Genomic DNA, 13488 nt, shown 5'->3' with positions numbered 1-13488 from the left:
TCAAGTTTCTGAATTTCGCCCCTAGGGCAGTACTCTCGTCTCATGAGGTCCTTCAGTGTGTCCCAGCCCATGGAGTTGGCTGCTACCAAAGAGAGTGCACTGACATGGCCGTTCCACCATGTTAGTGAGGGTGGCAGTAGCGAACTTTATTTTGCTCTCCTCGGGGCATGAGCACATTTCAAAGACAGCCTCAGTTCTCTCGAACCACTGAGACAATGCTAGGATTCCTCCGGTCCCATCGAAGAAAGTGGGTTTCCAGTTCATGAAGTCCTTATAAGTACATCCCTGCACTCTTTGATGGACCTCACCAAATCTAGAGTTGCAACCGCTCGCATCTCCCGAGTTCATTTGATCCATGGCTGCCGTCACAGCTGCAGTCACAGCCGTTTGAAACAACACTGGATCGAACTGCGGAGGAGGAGGTGGTGGAGGAGGGGTTTGAGTTGCTGGTCTGCCTCTGTTTGGACGCTTGCATGGAGGCATCTTTCACTGGAAATTCATAGAAATGATAGCAATAGTAAGAGTCTATTGCTAATATGAATAGAGTGTTTTATGGACTAATTCAACATAATCTAAGGGTCAGAAAGAGAGTCATAGCAATAGAGTAGTTAACTGCCAATTTACTGGTATTAATGATGTAATACAAATTCGTGAAAAGTGACCTAACAGTAGGTCTTACATCAAACCATAAGGAAAATGTTGGCAGTCTAGAGGCCTAATTAGAGTACTTTCAACGCTAGAAATGTTTACAGACAAGTGCTCTACGGAGCATAGAAAAGAAAGGCTAGTCCTTAACAAAAGAGTGAGATGATTAGACATTTTCTACGGGTGACATGCGCTCGTTGTGTGAACCCTCAGATCAGCTGGTTGACGTATAACCTCCTGAAGATGTCGTTCATGAGCCCTTTGACGTGCTCGGAGTTCCCTAACTTCGGCTCGGGATGCAGCTAGTCGTTGCTGCAAACCCTTGTTGGTCCTCCTTGTCCTATCCATAGCTTCTTCAAGTTGGCGGATGCGAACAGTGTTGAGATTCGAGTTGGCATCCACTTCTACAACTCGGCCTATGGCTGCCTGACCCTGCTCGACATTCCTGGCGATCCTTCGGACCATGATGGGCAGAACTCGGTCCACTGATCCTCCCTCGCTTATGTTGTAGAAGCTTCGGTATCCATTGTAAGGTCAAGGCTGGCCCTGCTCCTCGCTCCATCGGTGCAAGGATATGGCCCATATAGGAGTGGGACCCTGAAATGCCTGACGAGGGTTAGGGTTTGGAGCTTCAGGGGGTAGGTTGTTAACTTCTGGTTCGGAGTTGGAGCTATCCGAGAAGCCTTCAGCATGATGATCATCCAAAGGGATCGAGTGATCATCGTCTGACTCCTCATCAAGCCATCCTCCATTGCCCTGGTTTGGATAGTACGGATCGTCGGGATGGTGGAAGCCAGCCATGCTATCTACGCGAGAAAGGGGGAAGGAAAGTTAATAGACGTACTAATCTAGGATACTTATAAGATGAATTGTTATTAGCCGACCCAATACTTGTGTAGTGCATACCAATTACATGTAACCGAAACAAGATAGTCCTTCAAATAAGCAACCCTAACTTCAGATCCCCAATCAAACAAGAACAGGAAATGAAGCAAAGGCCACAGATTCCGAGTCTATAGCGCCCTAGTCACATGTAATCCTGGTGTATCCACTAGCAACTATTGTCCTACCAGTAACGACCCTTTTAGTTCTCACATATATATATTTTAGAGGCACAGAATACTCCTATAGTATTCTTATTCTAACGTTATTGTGGTAATGTTGGTAAGTTTTAGACTTCTTGCAACACCAGGATCAATCTTAGGCACATGCTAGTCACTCCTAGGAAAATGTAGTTGATCAGGCTACATCCTCCCAGATGTGACCATATGTCTCTATGCCCAATTGTGCTATCCAACAATCTTAATACTTTTGTTATGTTCTAGTGCGATACTGACTTCTGTATTTTATAGAGATGTATATATATACTTAGTTAAATATTTTAGTACTTAACGGTATATATTTTGGTCAGAGTGTTTTAATCCCGAAGTGTTTATAAATTCGTATATCTTTTATAGGTTGATATACTTGATTCACTATAAACAATGCCCTAATACCAATCTGTCACACCCCAAAACCGATAACGGCGGAATACGTTCCGGGGTGGAGGACGTCATGTACAGTATCATCACAATTGCATAATAGTAAAAGCAAGAAACAACAACCATTTCATTTACATAGTGAGTTTAAATACAAGCGTGTTCTGTAAAGTTTCAATAGACACCAAAATCATAACAAAAATAAGAGATGGAATCTTGTATGCTCCATCTTCTCCAAAATGCTGCACATGTACCTGTCTAGCTTTGACCTAAGGATACAAGTTATTTTGAAAACTAGTATCAACATAAAGTTGGAGAGTTCATAAGAATTTAGTGTGGTTGATGTATAAAATGTTTTCAAACTTATAGTATGAAAACTGTAATTTATGTTTATAAGTAGTGGAAAACCCTAGAAAATCCTACATTTTCCAGAAAGTACATTGTAAGTGAAATCCTTTACGTTGCGTGCAAGTTTTATCATTGAAAACTGTTTGTTTGTAAAAGTATAGTAGTAAATCTCCAGTAGGTAGTGCAGATAAAGAAAAGTTATGCCTGTTATCAGTAGTAGTGGTGCGAACTTCCATTAGTAATAGATACTTACTTACTTCGGGATGTTAGCTTAGAGAGTCCGATGACCTTTTATGAGTGTATTCCTTTTATGTGACCAATAGTGTGAGAAATAGAGAGTCCGATGACCTTCCCGGTCACGCGTAGTGTAGTGAAGTAATGCCATCCCTGAGCCAGGTCGGCTCGTACTAAAATTATCAGTCGGGATATAATAGTGTCTGCCCCGTATAGATCTATACATGTAGCGACACCTTCCTTCCGGAAAGCCCTAGTCACAGGATGTAAGCGCAGTAGAGTGTCTTGTAGAGGGTTAGTGTATTATCCTCTGGATTAGTGTTTTCTCTTGTATTATAGGGTAGTAGTCTTCTGTATAGTTCATAGAGTTTTCTCTTATACATGCATCATCTTGTAATAGTAAGAGTAATAATGTGTATAGTAGTAGTAGTAACTAGTAGTAGCCTTAACTATACCTATTACAATTAACTTAGTGTGTATGGTTATCGACATTTGTATGACAAAGGTATTGGATATGATGAATACTTTTATATCTCACACCAATATACATGATATATAACTAAGAAATCAACGACGGTCGGACGAATAACAGATACCCTAAGACCACATCAAACAAGAACAGGAGATAAGGCGAGCTATCGGTCCTAAGTCCTTCAAGTCTTACTTATATAAATATATTAATGTAGATACATTTTTATAAGAAAGTAACTCAAACACAGTTTGAAAATAATTTAAATAAAAATTTAACAAGAGAATGGATTCAGATATTGAAAATAGTTTTGTTCTCAAAGCAGTTTTAAAAATGTAAAATTCTTTTATAAAGCATAGTGATAAATCACATGTGATTTGTACTATGAATTGTAAATCACATGTGATTGATTTCCATAAATTGTACATTTGACTTGTATCCCCCCCCCCCCCCCCCCCGTAAAACATGTAAAAACAGTTGAAAAGGTTCATTAAGGGGTATGAACTCACCTGAAATCGGGTAAATTGGATGAAAGTGTCGGATGAGCGTTTGGTGTCAAGTAAGGACTTGTACACCCTTTAAGACCCTATTAACATATGAGATATATGTTTTACAAGTAATTAGTGACTTATACTCTATTTAAAACATTTAAACATCCTAACTTGATTAAAGGTCTTATGATTGAGTGCTAGAAGGTCAATGAGTTGTATGGAAGGAGTGTATGACCTCACCTTCGAGTTTACTCTCCTAAAACCCACCCTAAGTGAGTTTATGGTTGGGAGGCCATATCCCCCATGATTTTACGGCCGTAAACTCATGGGAGGGGTATTTTGAATGCTTTCTAGTCTCATATGCATATAGAAGTGGTTCTAGGGAATTTTACAAGGCCAAAAGGGGGTGTCTAAGGGTCCAAGAGTTTACTCCCTTGGATTTTATGGACCAAAGGCCACTCCTTGGGAGTTTACGGCCGTAAGCTTCATGGCTTAGGCCGTGAACTCTTGTGTACCCCCCAAATCTTTGATTTTAAGGTCCTTGTTTCAATTCCAACAATTTCTAGTGAAGGTATAGGGCCTTGTAGGGGACTTAAACTATCATTTGACATGGTTTGGGGGAGTTTACGGTCTAAGCATATGCTTGGGCCATAAACTCTAGTTTACCCCTCAAATGATGTTGTTCAATTGTCCCAAACTCGAAATGGAAGCTCCCTAGGTCATATCTCAAGTCTAACATGATTTGGAAGTGTGTTTGGGGCATTTTTGCGTGGATAAAGGATGTTTATGGCCTAAGCATGTGCTTGGGCCGTAAACCCTCTTTTATGCCCTAAAAATTTGTGTTTTTATGATTAAACATCCCTAGGTAAATTCCCTAACTAGTATCTAAGCTCAAAAGAAGGAAAATCGGGGCTTTTGGCACTCTTTTTGGTGTTTACGGCCTAAGGAGATTCTTAGGCCCTAAACTCCCTTTTGATGGCCATATTGTGTGATTTTTGAGCTAATTCAACAATAAATGATGTTTAGAACAAGTTAGGGTAGAAGGTCTTACGTTTTGGAGGCGGAATTTGTGGTTTTTGGAGTCGGGAACGAGCTAGAGAGAGAAAGTAGAGAGAGAGTGGAGCTTTGAGTGGTAAAAGAGTTCAAGGAAGTGTTCCACCTTCCTTATATAGGCCTCGGGTATTGCACCCGGTATACGACTACCCGATGCTAAAGTTTAACGGGGTTTAAACTTTTTACCCGGGTTAAATGGTTGAAAATAATATAACTTTATTCCGTTAAATGAAAATAACATTTACGAGTTATATTCATTTATTAAGATAATAAAAACATGAAATATAAATAAATAAATAAATATTTATTTATTTATTTGACGACTTCAAATTACGGAACTTTTTATAAATGATATATTCCGTTAGCGGAAACGGAATTATATAACGGAATAAAATTTGGGTTGTCACAGATATTGAGGCCATAAAAGTATTTGAGGATCCTAAATATGATTCAACAATCCTGCCCCTAACAATTTCCTCCAAATTATACCTATGAAATATAACCGTTAGTGTTCAAATATTTAGAGGTATAATTTTTAAGAAAAAAATGAAGTAAAAATTTGTAACAGATAGGTAATTCGAATTTCAACGGGTAAATTCCTAGCCTTTGGAAAGGGTCAAATCACCTTTCTACCTCTTAGTGATTCATGTATAAATAGGATACAAATCTCTTTAATTCATCTCACTCTTATCTTTTCTTCTGGAGGTTCATCGAACATCATCGAAGGTAGTATTTCTATTTATCTTCTCCTTTCTAGTTCTCCTTTTCTTCTAAAAATGGCCAAATAAAGAGATCGTTCTCGTGTAAACATCATAGCTATACTTGATGACAATTTGAGGGCAAAAGTGGGAAATCAAGTAAGCAATCTTTCTGCTGAAGCCGATGGGAAGGGTTCTGCTAAAAAAGATCTCAACAGCCAGCGCAACACCTTTAGGGATATTCTTGAATTTCTTGAGGTATTTGTCTATTAATTTGTTTGAAATGATCGATAATTCAATATACATGTGTTTATTATTTATTATTTATTTTGATAAGTTTACGATGGTTATGCCCCTAAAACCTCCGTGAAAATTGGTGGAGAGTCGCTTAGACATAAGGGTAAAATAGTCTTTTGTTCTGAGACAGTACATTTGATATGAAAAAAGAAACAATATTTAGATAAACATATCTCATTATCAATTCAAAACACTTTATTAATTCAGTACTTAATACGAAAAAAAGCATGTACTTAGGTGAGCAGGATCTAAAATCAATAGGTTGTGTTGGTACATCCCATTTAAAAGACTTTTCAACTGAATTCCAACTATAGTTCTTGAATGTCCATTGGGCTGGGAATAAAAGGGCCTACACAATAAGTTTCAAAATGAATCCATGATTATTTTATTTTGTATTGTAAATGTAAATTTGTAATAAAGATAAGATTGAAACTATTACGCTTTATCTGTGACAATAACTCTGTTGCAGGCTGGTTTTGGTTTGGTGGGCGTGGGCATATTATTATTATTATTATTATTATTATTATTATTATTATTATTATTTAAAAAATAACACCAAACCCAATTGGCAAGAAGCTGACTACCCTTGACTCCCAAAAATTTGTTGTCATTATTAGATTTACTATTGGAAGTGGAAGTTGCAGCAATATTCATCCATTGGTCCAGTTGTAACTTGGTAATCCGGGAAAAACATAAAAAATAAAGTGAGGGCTTTTATACAGGTGATGACATGGACATAAACAAAAGTGCATGGAGGCATTAGTGAAGATGGAACACTTCAGTCATTGTTGGAGGCTGAAAAAGAACCTTATACAGGTGACATTTAATATTTTTAACCAATATTATTAAAAAACACTATATTTTTAATTTTTTTTATTCAGTTGAATTCGTCTATTTATATAGGACCTGGATTTTCAGCTTCAAAGATATGTATGGACAAAGTTGCAACTTCTCTCTCAGTTAATCATGTATGTCAAGTTCACAAAAAGCGAGCTTTCTATGGTTACATGTCAAAGGTAATAATTAATATATAAATAATTCTTTTGTGAAAGATTACAAATATTGGTATATATTTTAGTGTAGAAAATTGGTGTCCCGACCCATCTATTTTGCACAGGAGCTCATCTCCACGATCTTATTCATTGTTGCTATTGGCTTAATGTGGTAAGTGTTTATCTTCAGTTATATGCATATGCCATTTACATGGGTTTGCTTAAACCCGACCCATCTATTTTGATACCTATACAGTCGGTGGAAAAGCATGTCACATGATAATATTTTTATTTTTCTTTTGAATTACTCTTTAAATATAGTTGATTTTCCTTGTTCAGGGTAATGCGTGCTGTTGCACTTCAAAAGTATATTGTTGGGTCAAGTTCTTCTTACACCCCAAAAGATTCAAATAAAGAAATAGCACCAGAGAAGATAAAACTTCATCTTCAGTTCTTTTCTGCTTCACATGTCTAGTAAGCATTAACCTCACATCACGACAAGTCTCGAATTCAATGTAGAAGTTATATGGAAGGAAAACCATAGTATATATGAGAGAAAATTTGTAAAAACTTAGGTCTTAATGGGGAAAGTTTCAGTTCCCTGAATTTCTTTATTAAGTGAGAAAGGAAAAAAAGTTTGTAACCTCTATCATGTGTTATGAATTGGTTTTACGCAGAATGTGAGAACCTTTAAGGATGTAACTTCAACTGATACACCAGTTTTGTGGAGTATGATAGGAATCCAATGCGTTATCATCAGGAATGTATGCTTTAATGTATGTCTAATATTTTACTTTCTGTTTTATGCCTTTGTATACATCTATTTTTTAACAATTTTTTTGTCCAAACTGCATTAAATATTGTTTTTTTGGTAAAACAAAAATAATGACTTAATAGTTTTTGTCCAAAATGCCCCTACATACTGTTTGTTTGATAAAAAAAAAATATGATTTTAACAATTTTGACCAAACTGCCCCTACGTTCTATTTTTTTGTTTAAAAAATAGTGATTTTAAGACTTTTTGATGAAATTGCCCCTGCATACTGTTTTTTTGATAAAAAAATAACAATTTTACAATTTTGACCACACTACCCCTATATATTGTTTATTTGGTTCAAAATAGTGATTTCAAGAGTTTTTTGACAAAAATGCCCCTGAGCTTGGGAACTTGGACACACATAATTATGGAAGAGGAAAGCGAGTACGGGAGGTTTGTTTGTTTTCCGACTTATATATTTTGGTGCATTTTGTTGTTTGAATCCATGTTATAATTTTTGTTATTAGTTTACTTAGGTGCGATCTTATAAAGAGCAATTGACAGAAGATGAATCTTAGAAAATGTGTCAATTCGAAGAACCAGAGTCACCAAACACTACCAAGGAAGAATGGGACTTAGCTAGTGGACAGTAGCCCAGTACACCAGGTGGCAAACCAATGATATGGAGGATTTTTTTTACATGATATATGAAACAAGAAGGTGCCCCTTAATGGCAATGTAGGATTAGGTTATATAGTTAGGGGAAACCTTTTAGTAACAATTTACAATCAGATCCCCTTAATATCAACGTATTACAATTTTTTGACATGATGTTATTGGATGAAATTGATTGTTTTGGTATATATTTGTTTCCATATTTTTGTATTATGCGTAAATGAGTACCCTAAAGACGCATCGTAAATGGTTGCTGAAGTTTATGACACGCAAATCTGTGTCATCTTCATTTATGACAGGGGCTTTAATGATACGCAATACGTGTCCTAAACGCGCATTGTAAGGTTACGACACGCAAATGTGTGTCGTCTTCCTTTCTGACAGGGGCTTCCTTGATACACATTGTGCTTCGTAAATGTGCGTCGTAAATGCGTGTCATAAATGCGCTTGGTCTACAGACGACGCGCAAAAGCGTGTAGTCTCTCGTTATGATAGGGCTTTCCTTGACACGCATTTGTGTGTCGTCTGATTGTTTTACGACACGCATTGTGCGTCGTAAAAGGCTATTTTTCTAGTAGTGATTTGAGAAGTGCAAGCTGCAGCAGCAACATATTCTACTTCTGATGTGGAAATCGAAACACAAGTTTGTTTCTTTGATTGCCAGCTAACAAGCTTCTTATCTAAAATTTGACATCCACCACTTGTGCTTTTCGATCTAGTTGACAACCTCCAAGATCCGCATCAGAAAATACCTGTATGAAAAACCCTGTATTTGAAGGATACCACAAGCCCAATGAAATTGTGCCTTTGAGATAGCAAAAGATGTTCATGATAGCAGTAAGATGAAGTTCTATAGGATTCGACAGATAACTAGCACAATTGTACACAACAAACATAATATCAGGTCCACTCGTGGCTAAGTAAAGTAACAAACCAATCATGCTCTTGTACAATGTGAGATCGACAACAGGCTTATCTAACGAAGGACCAAGACATTTGCCAACCGCCATAGGTACTCATAGTTTCGAACTATTCGTCATGCCAAACTTCTCAAGCATATTGCGAGAATACTTCTCTTGATTGATAAAAATTCCTTCTCTGAGTTGACGAATGTTTAAACCCAGAAAATTATTGATCTTCCCTATCATGCTCATCTCAAACTGGCTTTTCATCATATTTTCAAACTCATTCGACAAATTTCAATCAGTAGAGCCAAAAATAATATCATTAACATAAATTTGAACAAGCCTGAGATGATTCCCAACTTTCTTTCGAAAGAGAGTGGGATCAATAGATCCTTGTTTGAATTTTGGTGATTTTAAGAAATTAGCAAGAGTGGCATACCAGGCTCTTGGTGCTTGTTTGAGACAATAAACGTCCTTATCTAAAACATAACAATGATCAGGGTATTGTGTACTTACAACTCCTGGCAGTTGTTCGACATACACCGTTTCTTCCAAGACACCATTGAGAACTGCACACTTAACATCCATTTGATAAACATCAAAGTCCTTGTGTACGACATAGGCTAAAAAGATTCGAACAACCTTGAGTCTTGCGATAGGGTCAAAGGCTTCTTCATCATCTATACCTTCTTGTTTCGAAAACCCTTTAACAACTAGGCTAGCTTTATTTCGCACTATGTTTCCTTCTTTATCAGTTTTATTTTTGAAAATTCATTTTAAGCCAATAACTGATATGTCCTAAGGTTTTGGGACAAGCCTCCAAACTTTGTTTCTTTCAAACTCAGCCAATTCAGATTGCATAGAAACAATCTAATCAGGATCTTCCATTGCAAACATGGTTGATTTTGGTTCAATTTTTGAAATAAACACATTAAACATACAAAATTCTCAATGAACATTAACTACCTCATTATTTGCATGAAGCTGAGCTCCAGTCAACACTGCAGCTTGCGGGTCACCAAGAACTTGTTCTTTTGGTTGACTTCGTGTCCATCTGTCCATGGGTGGATATGCAGGATCAAAATCCAAAGGTGCATCTTCGAACATTTCATCGTTTCAGAACATTCACCTTCATTTGACACATTATCAGTTATATCATGAAATACATCATTTTGAAAATTGGAAGTATTTTGTAACGATCCATTTTCCTCCCCCTCAACAATTGGATCAATGTTATGATACCCCCTCGACATTTGCATTCATATGACTATGCTCCCCCTCGAAAGTATGCTCCCCCTTAACATCACTAGTTGAACTCAAGTGCTCCCCCTCCACTTGACCATTTGGTAATTCTGGTTGGCTTTCGTTGTTCAATGGAGAGTTCGTTGATGAACCTGAATCAACACTATTCTGAGTCAAATCAACGGAATGCTTCGAAACTTCAGGAATTTGGTTGTCATCAGCATGTCTTTCTGCATCAACTACCCTATTAGGAACACCAAAAATTAAATCATAATCAAAATCCAAAGAATTTGAAATATGAGATTCATAATTTATTTCATTCATGATTGGCTTTTTTTCAAAACTCTTTTCAACTCTTTTGACATAATAATCATAAAAGGTAATATTACAAGTTTCTTCAATCTTCCTGGTTCGCTTGTTCAACACCCTATATGGAATAGAATTGTGCGAATATCCCAAGAATATCCATTCATCAGTCTTTGACAGAAATTTTGAAAGGTTATCTTTAATATTCATGATAAAGCACCTGCATCCCAAAACATGTAAAAATTTAACATTTGGTTTCCTTTTGTTAATGATTTCATATGGGGTTATGTTAAAACGCCAATGAATATATATATATATATATATATATATATATATATATATATATATATATATATATATAATGTCATGAACACATCATAAAATACCAAACTGATACATGGTTATGTCACTAGATGACTATAAAAACATTTTGAGAGTACTTAATAAGAACTAAAAGAATGTTTATGAGATAATCAGTTTATAAGAAGATCTTTATGTAAAGAGCTACATAAGATGCTAGCTTCAAAAACAAGATATATATATATATATATATATATATATATATATATATATATATATATATATATATGAATTATAATTGGATTATGACTTCATTATGGAATGAAGAGTAAGTTTTGTAGGAATGAGATCCAATTAAACATAATTACACAATCTACAAAATAATAATACACTGTTACTCTAGAAGTTGAAATCAAATATGATTGGATGAATGAGTTCATTGAAAAACTATGCTGATTTCTACCATTCAAGGATCACATAGAAATATTTATGACATCAAGAGTATACTTAATCAAGCTAAGAGACTCTATGTCACGAAAGAATGCCAATAATATTATCCAAGATATTTAACTATACCAAGAGTAATGTCAAATACGGAGATGATAGTATTCACAGAATTCACACAAATTAAATTTAGTAGGCCCCATTAATAAATTCCTTCCTTTTTAAGCTAAGTATGAGTCATCACACTTCAACTATAGGACTTTACTATTCTAGAAATAGGAATTTGGTTTGAATTTAGTAGTTGGATCTTGGAACATTAAGACAACAACTATTATATTGTTTTTGATATATTAGGATATGATCATCACATCAGTACTTGTGTCGTATATTAACATGTTGTAACACCCTGTTTATTAAATAAATAAATAGATACAATTAATATGAATAGTATCCCTAAAATCAATAATTATATAGCAAGGTGTTGGTCTCGAGGAGCTAATTGTCACAATTTTAGAAGTCGGGGGTGAAAAGTGTAAGTTTTGGATTGCTTTCATAAATATTTATGAAGGCAAGGAAAACTTGGTAAATTATTGGGATTTAACTTGAAAAGATTTTGGAGGCTCAGGGGATGAATGGTAATATATGGACTTCAGTTGAAAATATTTTGTAGAGGAGGGGCTATTTGGGTAAAGTTGAAGTTAATTTGAAAGAAAAAGACAATGAAGGGTTGAATATGTCATAATTGAGATCTTGGAGGGTTAAAAAGGTAAAATATGGACTAACTTTTAAAGAAAAAGGGAAAGGAGGGACTATTCTTGGCATTATGGAAATTGGTTTATGGGGACCCGGTATATAACCCGTCACCCATACGGGAACCCTAACCCTAATACGAAGCAATCAGCTGCCACCACCACCTTATACCTCCCTTCCGGATTCGTACCACCTTATCTCTACCACCATTAGCCGCCAACCCAGTCTCTTACTTCTCCGACCACCGAAGCCACCACCGCAAACCGTGGATGCCAGCGAGAATGCCTACTGTCGTATCGTCCTTGTCGACGACAACAAGGCGGCCGCCTCCTGCCTCGTCGTATTAACTCACTCCTCCTCCTTCTTCTATTTGTTGTTGTTGTGGTCGTCTCCGGTGGGAGTTTCCCACCCTCTCTGTTGTTGTTAGTCGCTGCTGCTGCCCGTTCTCATGATTGCTACGTTCCATCCACGAGCCGCCGCCACCTGTGATATTCATTTGCTGCTCCGGCCTCTGTTTCCCACCTATAAGGGCTACCGTGTTCGTGTTTACATAGTATGTGTATGTGTTTGCTCGGCTTGGAATCGAAAGAATTGCCGCCACCACCGTGAGGTAGTGGCTGCCATCGCAATCTGTTGCTGCCGCCGACGTCAGCCTCCAAGTGGGAGGCTGGAGTTCATCTCGTAAATCTGTAGCGTGTGTGTGTTTATCTATTTGTGTGTTTTGACTTGCCGGAAAACCAAGGAAGCCACCACTACCACCGTGAGGTGGTGGCGGCTACCATGCACCACCGTCGGCCACCACAAGGTGGTTGTGTGTGTGTATTTTATTTAGATGTGTTATTTTTGGGTTAAAGCATTGTACATGTAATTGGTGAATAGTATAATAAAGAAAACCCATAACCACCAACGTCAGGTGGTGGCTGCTGCCTCTTGCCATCACCAGCCGCCGTGTTGGGTGGCAGTGTGCCTTGTTTGTGTTTTGACTCGTTTGGGATGCTTGGACAAAATGAGCTAGAACCATAACCACCACCGTCAGGTGGTGGCCGCCGCCGTGAGCCGACATTGACCACCACTACCCGAGGTCATAGTGGATGGTGCCCGACTAATGAAACCCTAGTGGGCCTAATGAAACCCTAGTGAGCCTAATGAACCCATAGTTGATCCAAAGACTTAGCTATTGGGCCTAATTGGGTTGTGATTGGGTTGAAAACCCTAAATAGGGTTTAGAAAAACCCTAATTTTTGAATTATTGGTTTGGACCTATCAGGACCCGCATATTGGGTCATTGGAATGGAAATTGTGAATTACACCTGATCACACCTTATGATTTATCTAGTAGAGTGACGAACTTAATGGACTAAGTCCTTAATGGGTTAAGTGAGAAACACTTAACCCTAATCGTCA

This window comes from Lactuca serriola, chromosome 6 (assembly GCF_051521515.1).
Source record: "Lactuca serriola cultivar US96UC23 chromosome 6, Lser_US96UC23_V15, whole genome shotgun sequence".
NCBI classification, from domain to species: domain Eukaryota; kingdom Viridiplantae; phylum Streptophyta; class Magnoliopsida; order Asterales; family Asteraceae; genus Lactuca; species Lactuca serriola.
This window is presented reverse-complemented; position numbering follows the sequence as displayed.